At 37.5% G+C, this 10,648-nt stretch overlaps 1 non-coding gene across 1 annotated transcript; it reads left to right on the top strand.

Moving 5' to 3' along the window:
* The first annotated feature begins 219 nt into the window (after positions 1-219).
* On the top strand, positions 220-349 carry LOC115029490 (small nucleolar RNA SNORA17). Its single transcript, XR_003835064.1, has one exon. It is a non-coding gene; the product is annotated as a small nucleolar RNA SNORA17 (small nucleolar RNA).
* The last annotated feature ends 10,299 nt before the right edge of the window (positions 350-10,648 follow it).

Raw genomic sequence — 10,648 nt, 5'->3', positions numbered from 1 at the left:
GTGCAAGGATCAACAGATCTGTTCATTAGCAGAAAGACTTCTAAGAGTTAGCGCTAGAAACTTACAGACATTGATTTTGTATGTTGTTGATGTCTTAACCATTTCACAATATTAACCATGCAGCAAAACTAAACACTTGTGTGGCACTTCACACATCAGTAGCCATGACCTATCAAATAAGGCCTTTCAAATAAATTCCCTACATGAAAAATGAATGAAACTGCCCCAGTAGAGTTTCCAGAGTGAGTGTTTATCTCATGTGCTTCAGTAGGTGGGAGAAAAGAGAAAGATTATGTCTATGCTCAGTGTTATGAACTAGGAATGTCTGAAAGATGACTCACCTAACATGTTCTGAAATAGCTAGCCTGAGAAGTCCACCTGTTCAATGAGAGGGCACTCAAACAAGGAACTAGTCTGAGACCTCCAGCAGTTTGGCATCTTGCAAAACCCATTGTCTCCCATGTCAAGGAGCAGCATAGAAACTTTAGGAACCCAGCTAGTTTAGGGCAGGAATGTACCCATGAAAAAGGCCCTTTGCATGGGGACATTGTGCAGGCTTGGCAAGGACTGAGCCCAAGACGATAACCAAACTTCTGCTATGGGACCTTGTAAGCACAGTAGAGCTGGCCCTGAATTTGGGGGTTAGGTGAGCCTACCTGAGAGGGTAAGTGTGGAAATATTGGTCCTGTCCTTTGTCTGCTATCTCATGACACTTTTGAGGGAGATATTCCCTTTCCTTCTCCTTTGTCCTTTGGAATGAAAAAGTGTAACATAAAAAACTAGGCCTTAGGCCCAGGCTTGAGAATGTGACCTTTGGGACTCAGTGCTCCGAGGTATGCTAATCATAAAATGGATGGCTACATTCCTCCACCCACCCATTTCCTGGGTTTAAGGAATGTTCGTTCAGAGAAGGTCACCCTGATCCACCCTGACCATTGCTGGAACACCCTATGCAAAGGTGCTATTGCTAGAGGCTCATTGTTACTGTCTTGAATTTCCACTTCCTTGTGATACTTAACTGGTATTTTTCAACAATGCCCTCCCCACCCCCCTTGAGTTGTGGTTACTTCCTTTAAATATCCCCTTACCCAGCTACTCGGGGTCCAAGTGGTGTACATCTGTGGGTCTCAGAGCACTCCGGAATAAAAAGTCCTCTTGCAGTTTGCATCAAGACTGTTTCTTGTGAGTGATTTGGGTGTCACCTCTCCTGAGTCAGAACATGGGGGAGTCCTCACGTTGTGGGTCTTTCAGGTACAGGGCAGAAGAGTTGACCCCCAATAGCATCATCATAGCAGAAGAACTGTTCCTGGGTCTTAATTACTGCAGTACTGATTAGGCATGCCATATGCTTCACCTGTTTAGTACAGTAGAGCTGGCCCTGGATGTGGAGGTTGTGGGTGAGCCAGCCCAAGCGGTTGAGATCATTATATCTAGCAGGTTTAGCAACTCAGATACCTCAAAGCCTATATCTAGGGCACTGAATTGGCCAATATCTACACCATAATATGAACGGCTTAAGTGCATGAAGGGTTATGTCCTACATATCCAAAACTACATGATCTCCATGACACTAGAAAACAACATGATATCCAAGAGGTATTCCAATAAGGTTCCAGCATCATCATCATCATCAACAACAACAATAATAATAGAAGCCATAGGCCTCTTACTAGAACAACGTGTCATTGCAATACCCATTTGCAATCACATAAGTGTGGTTAAAAGAATATACTGAGGAATTCACTATGACACACTACAGCTTTTACAATGAGATTTTTTTTTCTGTTGCCAAGATTCTGTATAGCAATACTTTATATCATTTTTAGCAACAGGGAAAGGAAGGAATTGGAAGATAAGTGATTTTGAAAGGTGATACTCAATCTACTGAATTATGTTCTTAACTAGAATTACTTTTTTATCTGGGAATTACTGACAATAGGTGGCATTCAACTAATAAAGAACTGTTTGTGCGTGAGGCTGTGGGGATTGTCCTTGAATTCATACACTGCCACCTTACTTGGTTAGTTTCTCTTTTGTCAAAGTAGCATAAACACTGTCAGATAAGCTCTAACCTTTCTTGCCCAGCACAATTTATACCCCACGACTGACTATAATATTTTCTATTCAGTAAAAGCAGAATCATAGATTATCAACAAATGTACAAAGTTTCTCACTCTCTGCCCAGTATCAGGCAGAGTTCTCGGTATTAATCTCCATTACTCGGAGAAGCGTCTATAATGAGGCGCGAGTAAGGCACCAGTCTATGAAGGACAGCATAACCACTCTTTATAACTATTTTATATCAAATAGAATAAAATTGGAAGAAGTTATACAAATTAAAGCAACCAGTTTCCCAAAGGATTGAATTCCCAAAGGTGTTGATCTCAATTGTGGCTATTCTTGAAGCCTTTACTAAAATATCCTTCTAATCCGCCATACTATTCATCTGCAATCAGCTATTATGTGGCTGCATTTTTAATACCCAATATATGTTTTAACATTTAAGAAATGAGTACAAACATTAGAATATTCACTTCACAATGATTTTAAAATATAAGTACCATGCACTTATTTATCAATTAAACCCTTTTTCTGGAGTGAAATATGGTGTTTCATTCCTGCAAATGCTATTGTCTTATATTTTAACTCAGAGATTAATACTCTACATTGATTTAAAGTAGTTTACAGTGGTTCTCAAGCTAATCTCATTAGGAGTAAATTAGGTGTGAAATCTTTCAGAAGGCAGGATCACAGAAGTTATCAAACTTTCCTATTTTAATTTTTTGTTTGTTCCACAAATGAAACGTGTACAATAAAGCATAATGTGTTATATTCTTGTTATTAGAATGTATTGAGCACTTTGATTATAAATGTCTACTTTGTGAAAATAAAAAATTTTATATATATACAAATCTCTATAAACTATATATATATACATATACATATATATATATAGTTTATAGAGATTTTTGTTATAGGAATAGGAGAAGATTGAAAGGGTACAGGTTGTTGAAATACAGTACAATGAATATGCTTTGGGAAACAATCACATTACTGTTTTCAAAGCACTTCCTTCAACATAGTTGTATATGAAACATAGGTTATTTAATAAAAACATTAAATATAACTTTTGGAAACTAATGAATCAACTAATGAATCAGCACATGAAAAATACAGCAAGGGACTGATCAATGCTGTAATAATAAATAGTTAAATATAAGTGTTTTTTAGATTTAATGAAAAGGAATATTCGCAATTCATGGTGAATTGTCATTAATCTTCTCATCTTCATGTATCACACATCCACAAACATTTTCACTTTACTTGTTATATGTAGGCAATTAATTTTTCCTGTATAGCACATTAACTATACTAGTATTATACTATGATTTATTATTTAATTTATTTTAAATTGAAATTTATGTTTCAAATTACTATATATAAATTATTATGAATAGTTTATCACATAAATTGGATGTTAACAATGCAATTTAATATAAACTCAAGAACACAAATGCTAATTGAAAATATAATCTTGAATTTTACATGCTAATACAATTGAAATTGAAGTTAAATGATAAAAATCACACATATTTTATAATAATTTGTAAAATTAATGAGAAACTTGAACACTTAAGGGTAATGTTTATTTTCAGTCATTCTGAATATTATTAACATTTTAGTTGAGACTTTTGGACAGAGCAGTTTCTTGATAACAGAATGAATAAAATACACTCTGCAATCATTATACTTACACATTCAGAAAGCATACAATACTTGAAAACTATTGTATGATAAATGTACCAAAAATAGTATCAATTTATAAATCCAATATTTATTTAAATTGGCTTTTAAATTAATTTTTATTTCTCAGTTACAATGATATTTGAAACCACTGTCAAAATTTCAAAAGTATTCCCTCTGTTCGGTCAAACCTGTAAATTCAAAAATGTATAGTGGCATTTTTGACATCTTTCCACGAGATTACAACAACTACCACCATAGCCGCAGTGAGGAAAAATAAACTGTTTATGTTTGGAACCCACAGTTTTCACTTTCTGAGCTTCAAATGTGGTGTGCTTTTCTTGTGGCAACACTTAAAATATTCTAGAAACACGAAAAGGGACATGTGTCTTTTGAACACTGATTTATCTCAGGTTTACATCAGTTTCTCTGTAGGACAACTATGCAGCATACAATAACTGGAAAAAAAACAAATTCATAAGAAACAGGAAAGCAAGCAGTGAAACCTTGTCAATCTCTCTAATCAGAAAGCAATGTAAATATTACAGGCTAATTTACTGAGGGGTGTGTATAGTGATTAGAGAAACATTAAGCCAATATCTGGGATAGAGATAGAAATGTTCAGGGTCCCTCCTCAAATGTACAGTCTTTCAAACTGGTTTAAAAAATGCAGAAAGAGATGTAAATACCCTGCCCCTCTTTCTGCAAATGAAAAATAATAAGTAGGCCATTCAAAATCGGATCCCAGCAAATATGACACCTGAAATTTAGGGGGTTTCAGAGGCTACAGAATTTTGAAAGCTCTGCAAAGAGCTCCACAGCTTAGTCAACCTGCATCTCTCTCTATCTATGGTCATGTGGTACATTATTCAGTTAGATACTAAAAGTATTACTGAAGTTATGTGGAACACAAAAGGTAAGTTATTCGTAAGTAAACAGAAATGGAATAAAATAGGAACATAACTGATGTATTGCTGGATCTTGAGGTTGATATATTTCCAATTGTCTGAGGAACCTCAAGACTGATATCCAGAGTACTGGATATTGATTGTACCAGTTTGCAATCCCACTTGAAATGGAGGTGTGTTCCAATTTCTCCACATCCTTGTCAACATGTGCTGTCACCTGAGGTTTAGATCTTAGCCACTATGATTGGTGTAAGGTGGAATCTCAGGATCGTTTTGATTTACATTTCTCTGATCACTAAGGACTTTGAAGATTTCTTTAGGTGTTTCTCAGCCATTTGAGAAATTCCTCTGTTGTAAATTCTTAGGTTTTTTGTTTGTTTGTTTGTTTGGTTGGTTGGTTGGTTTTTGTGTGTGTGTGTGGGGTGGTTGGTGTTTTGGTGGTTAGCTTCTTGAGTTCTTTGTATATTTTGCATATTAGCCCTCTATCAGATGTGGGATTAGTGAAGATTTTTTTCCCAATCTGTAGGTTGCCGATTTGTCTTATTGACTATGCCATTTGCCTTACAGAAGCTTTACAGTTTCATGAGGTCCCAGTTATCAATTCTTGATCTTAGAGTCTGAGCCATTGGAGTTCTGCTGAGGAAATTTGCCCCTGTTGTCAAGGAGTTCAAGGCTCTTTCCCATTTTCTCTTCTATTTGATTCAGTATATCAGCATTTATATTGAGTTCCTTGATCCTTTGGCCTTGAAATTTGTGCAAGGTGACAAATATGGTTCTACTTTCATTTTTCTTCATATCAACAACCAGTTAGACTTCTTTTTTTTTTTTTTTTTTTAGCATTAGTCTAGATCTTTCAGTGATAGAGTAAACCACTGTTACTCTGTGTCTAACCATCCTATGTGAAGGATCTAATATACTCTGCTTTGCCAAAACAAAATCTGTGTATAGGAGAAAGTGAGTCTAGGCATGGTGAACTGTGTTATATTTCAAAAAATACTCCAAAGTATCTGCTTTTAAAGTAAGGATCCTAGCTTAATTTGTGTAAGGTTTTTAGGGAAAAATAGACTATGTTGGACAGATTAGTGCTCTGACCATGGGTGATTTTATAAAGACTCTTCTGTTTTCTCTCTGTTAAAATATATGAAAGTTTAAAATATTAGTTTAAAGGCAGTGAAAAACATGATTATAACATATGTATATCAGATTTCATATTTAAAATAGGCTCATTGCACCAGTGGTACATCATTTATTTATGTTTGAACACATTCAAAATCCTTTCTTCTAGCATTTTGACTTCTAGCATTTTGGTGTGTAGTCAAAAATTATCCAATACATTAACCTTAATTCCTTCCCTAATCCAGACTTACATTTCTAATATCTATTTTTCATTTTTGACATTTTTCTGTAGTGCATAAAATATAAACTTAAATCATCTGTGAGTTGTATAAGATTAATATAAAATATGATGGAATTAATTCTTATTAACTTCACTAACGAATAAAGTAGTAGTTTTAAAATACTTATTTTAAAATATGCAAATCAAGGTTTTCTGGTTAAATTTCCTAAATATATTCTATATTCAAAATATCTATATACTATATAGATAATATATGCATATATGTATGCATATATACACACATACATACATATATATGCTTGTATATATTTGCTATGTGTATATATGAATACACACATATATATATATGTGTGTGTATATATATACATATATATATACATACATACATATATATGTATATGACCAATAAATGTGAATTTATGTCTTTTCTTTTCAACATTTGAATTTGACATCAGTTAACAAGTTATCATATATTAAGTATATATCTACACACATATATGATAACTTAGACCATATATGCCATAAAATTTGACAGTTTGTAACAAAGTCCATCAAAAATATTACAAGATTTAGAAAAATGTAAATAACATGTGTTGATTTTTATTTTAATTTTATGTGTTTCTTGGCAACAACATCCTCTAAAGTAGTAACCATCTGCACAATGAATCATTTTATATATTTTGTTTAATTTTTGATAAAAGAAGTCTATTCTATAGTTAACTCATATGCATTAAAAATTGTATCTTGTTTCATGACTTTTGATACAAGTTGAATATCAATAATCTCTGCCTGATAAAACAGTCTTTCTGAACAGTTACATATTTACATGTGAGTATTTTATAATCAGAACCAAGCTGCTAAGTCTGTAGGACTGTTAAAACTCTGGAAATGATGGAAATGTACACAGGACCAGTTACTGTTAAGAAGGTTGCTAATTGGGTTATCTCACTAATGCCAGTTATTCAAAGCAAGTGTGAATTGGTCAGTGAAATTTTATCCTGTTCTTCTATTGAAAAGTGGATATTAGCCCAAAACTTAGGATACCCAAGATATAAGATACAATTTGCTAAACGCATGAAACTCAAGAAGAATGAAGACCGAAGTGTGGACACTGTGCCCATTCTTAGAATTGGGAACAAAACACCCAGGGAAGGAGTTACAGAGACAAAGTTCGTAGCTGTGATGAAAGGATGGACCATTTAGAGACTGCCGTATCCAGGGATCCATCCCATAAGCAGCTTCTAAACGCTGACACCATTGCATACACTAGCAAGATTTTGCTGAAAGGACCCAAATATAGCTGTCTCTTGTGAGACGATGCCGGGGCCTAGCAAACACAGGAGTGGATGTTCACAGTCAGCTATTGGATGTATCACAGGGCTCCCAATGGAGAAGCTAGAGAAAGTACCCAAGGAGCTAAAGGTATCTGCAACCCTATTGTTGGAACAACATGATGTACTAACCAGAACCCTGGAGCTCTTGTCTCTAGCTGCATATGTATCGAAAAATGGCCTAGTCGGCCATCACTGGAAAGAGAGGCCCATTGGACTTGCAAACTTTATATGCCCCAATATAGGGGAATGCCAGGGCCAAAAGAATGGGAATGGGTGGGTAGGGAAGTGGGGGGCGCTATGGGGGACTTTTGGGATAGCATTGGAAATGTAACTGAGGAAAATATGTAATAAAAATTTAAAAAACTAAAAAAAAATATCAGCAGTTTGACTGACAGAGAATAGTGCTTGCTATATGAAGATAATGGACTAAATTTCAGTAAAATTTACCCCAGCGGTAAACATCAATTATTCACACTTTACTACAATAAACAATGCAACCATATTTACTTTTTATGATTCAATATCTTTCACCATCATCTCTGTTTTCAATTGGCAATGAGCTCATCTGCTTGTTTACAAATAGTGGGATTGAAACAGAAAAATAAATATACTTTTGTAGGGGAGACTCCAAAAATCAACAGATCCATAACAGTTCATTATGCATTAATATGTTATAATAAAAGGGATGATGAATTCAAATATGAACTTTATTGTTTTCATTTTCTTTTTTAATTACTTTTAGATTTTTAAAGTCCAGTTGTTGCCCCCTCTTGTTTCCCTTTGCCACAGTTCCTCATCCTATTCATTGAGACTCCTCCTTGGGCCACCAGTCCTCCCCACTCCCTAGGGCCTCAGGTCTCTGTAGGGTTAGGTGCGCCATCTATAATTGAGGGCAGACCAGGCAGTCCTCTGCTGTATATATGTCGCGAGCCTCATACCAATTAACTTAACTAGTGTATGCTGCCTGGTTAGTGGCTCAGTGTCTGAGAGATCTCAGGGGTCCTTGTTAGTTGAGACTGCTGGTTTTCCTATGAAGTAGCCCACCTCTTCACCTGCTTCCAGCCTTTTGATAATCAACCACAGGTATTCCCGACTACAGTCCATTGGTTGCATGTTAAATATCTGCATCTGTCTTACTCGGCTGCTTGTTGTGTCTCTCAGAGGACAGCCATGCCAGGCTCCTGTTTGTAAGAAGAACACAACATCAGTAATAGTGTCAGGCCTTGGACTTTGGAACCCCTTGAGCTGGATCCCAATTTGGGCCTGTAACTGGCCCTTCTTTCTCTCATTCTCTTTTCCATTTTTCTTCCTGCAGTACTTTCTTTCTTTCTTTCTTTCTTTCTTTCTTTCTTTCTTTCTTTCTTTCTTTCTTTCTTTCTTTCTTTCCTTTTATTACGTATTTTCCTCAATTACATTTCCAATGCTATCCCAAAAGTCCCCCATACCCCCCCCCCCACTTCCCTACCCACCCATTCCCATTCTTTTGGCCCTGGCATTCCCCTGTATTGGGGCATATAAAGTTTGCAAGTCCAATGGGCCTCTCTTTCCAGTGATGGCCCACTAGGCCATCTTTCGATACATATGCAGCTAGAGACAAGAGCTCCGGGGTACTGGTTAGTTCATCATGTTGTTCCAACTATAGGGTTGCAGATCCATTTAGCTCCTTGGGTACTTTCTCTAGCTTCTCCATTGGGAGCCCTGTGATCCATCCAATAGCTGACTGTGAGCATCCACTTCTGTGTTTGCTAGGCCCCGGCATCGTCTCACAAAAGACAGCTATATCTGGGTCCTTTCAGCAAAATCTTGCTAGTGTATGCAATGGTGTCAGCGTTTGGAAGCCTGCAGTACTTTCAAAACAGGAACAGCTCTGGGTCAGATCTCTTGATTGTGGGATGGTAAATCTATCCCTCCACTTGATGCCTTATCTTTCTACTGGAGGTAGAATTGCAAGTTCCCTCACCCCATTTTGGGCATTTCTTTGTTTTTCTTTGTTTTTAAATTTTTATTGGGCCGGGCCTGGTGGCACACGCCTTTAGTCCCAGCACTCGGGAGGCAGTGGCAGGCGGATTTCTGAGTTCGAGGCCAGCCTGGTCTACAAAGTGAGTGCCAGGACAGCCAGGGCTACACAGAGAAACCTTGTCTCGAAAAAAACCAAAAAAAAAAAAAAAATTATTGGATATTTTGTTTATTTACATTTCAAATGTTATCCTCTTTCCAGGTTGTTCCCCCCTGAAATCCCCTATCCCATCCCCCTCTCCCTGCTTCTATGATAGTGTTCCCCCTCCTACCTACCCACTCCTGCCTCCTCTCCTCTCATTCTCCTACACTGGGGCATTGAGCCTTCACAGGACCAAGGGCCTACCATTCCTTTGATGTCAGACAAGGCCATCCTCTGCTACCTGTGAAGCAGGAGCTACAGTCCCTCCATGTGTATTCTTTGGTTGGTGGTTTAGTCCCTGGGAGTTCTGGGGAGTCTGGTTAGTTGATATTGTTGTTCTTCCTATGGGGTTGCAAATCCCTTCAGCTCCTTCACTACTTCCCCTAACTTCTCTATTGGGGTCCCTCTGCTCAGCCAATGGTTGGCTGCAAGCATCTGCATCTGGATAGGTAAAGCTCTGTCAGAGCCTCGCAGGAAACATCCTTATTAGGGTCCTGTCAGCAAGTACTCCTTGGTATCAGAAGTAGTGTCTGGGTTTGAGTCTGCATATGGGATAGATCCCCAGGTAGAGCAGTCTCTGGACAGCCTTTCCTTTAATCTCTGTTGCACTCTTTGTCCTAGTATTGCCTTTATGCAGAAGCAATTTTTGGTTAAAATTTAAAGAAGGGTGGGTGGCCCCATCCCTCAAGCAGGGGTCATGCCTAACCTCTGGATATGGTCTCTACAGATTTTGATGTGTTGTTAGGTATTTCAGCTAATGTCTTCCCCTTTGCTTCCTGGGAGTCTATTGCTTTTATTGTAGGGCATTTTATTTAAGGTCCATTCTTTTGAATCCTGAGAGTCTCTCACCTCCCAGGTCTCTAGTATTCTACCTCCTACCTCCAGAGGTTTTATATTGCCATTTATTCTGTTGGTCCTCAGGGCTTCTCTCCTATCTACCTGCCAACCCCCAACCCCCATACCTGACATTGTTCCACCTTTCCCCTCCTCCTCCCCTTTCCCACCCAGGCCCCTTCCTCCCTTTTTCTCCCAATAGATTGGCTTGAGTATTTATAATGAAAAACAGAAAGAAAGAGAGAGAGAGAGAGAGAGAGAGAGAGAGAGAGAGAGAGAGAGAGAGAGAGAGAGAGAGAGAGAGAGAGAGAGA

The sequence above is a fragment of the Mus caroli genome, unplaced genomic scaffold (assembly GCF_978045245.1).
Source record: "Mus caroli unplaced genomic scaffold, Mus_caroli_1 scaffold_16, whole genome shotgun sequence".
Classification (NCBI taxonomy): domain Eukaryota; kingdom Metazoa; phylum Chordata; class Mammalia; order Rodentia; family Muridae; genus Mus; species Mus caroli.
This window is presented reverse-complemented; position numbering and strand designations above follow the sequence as displayed.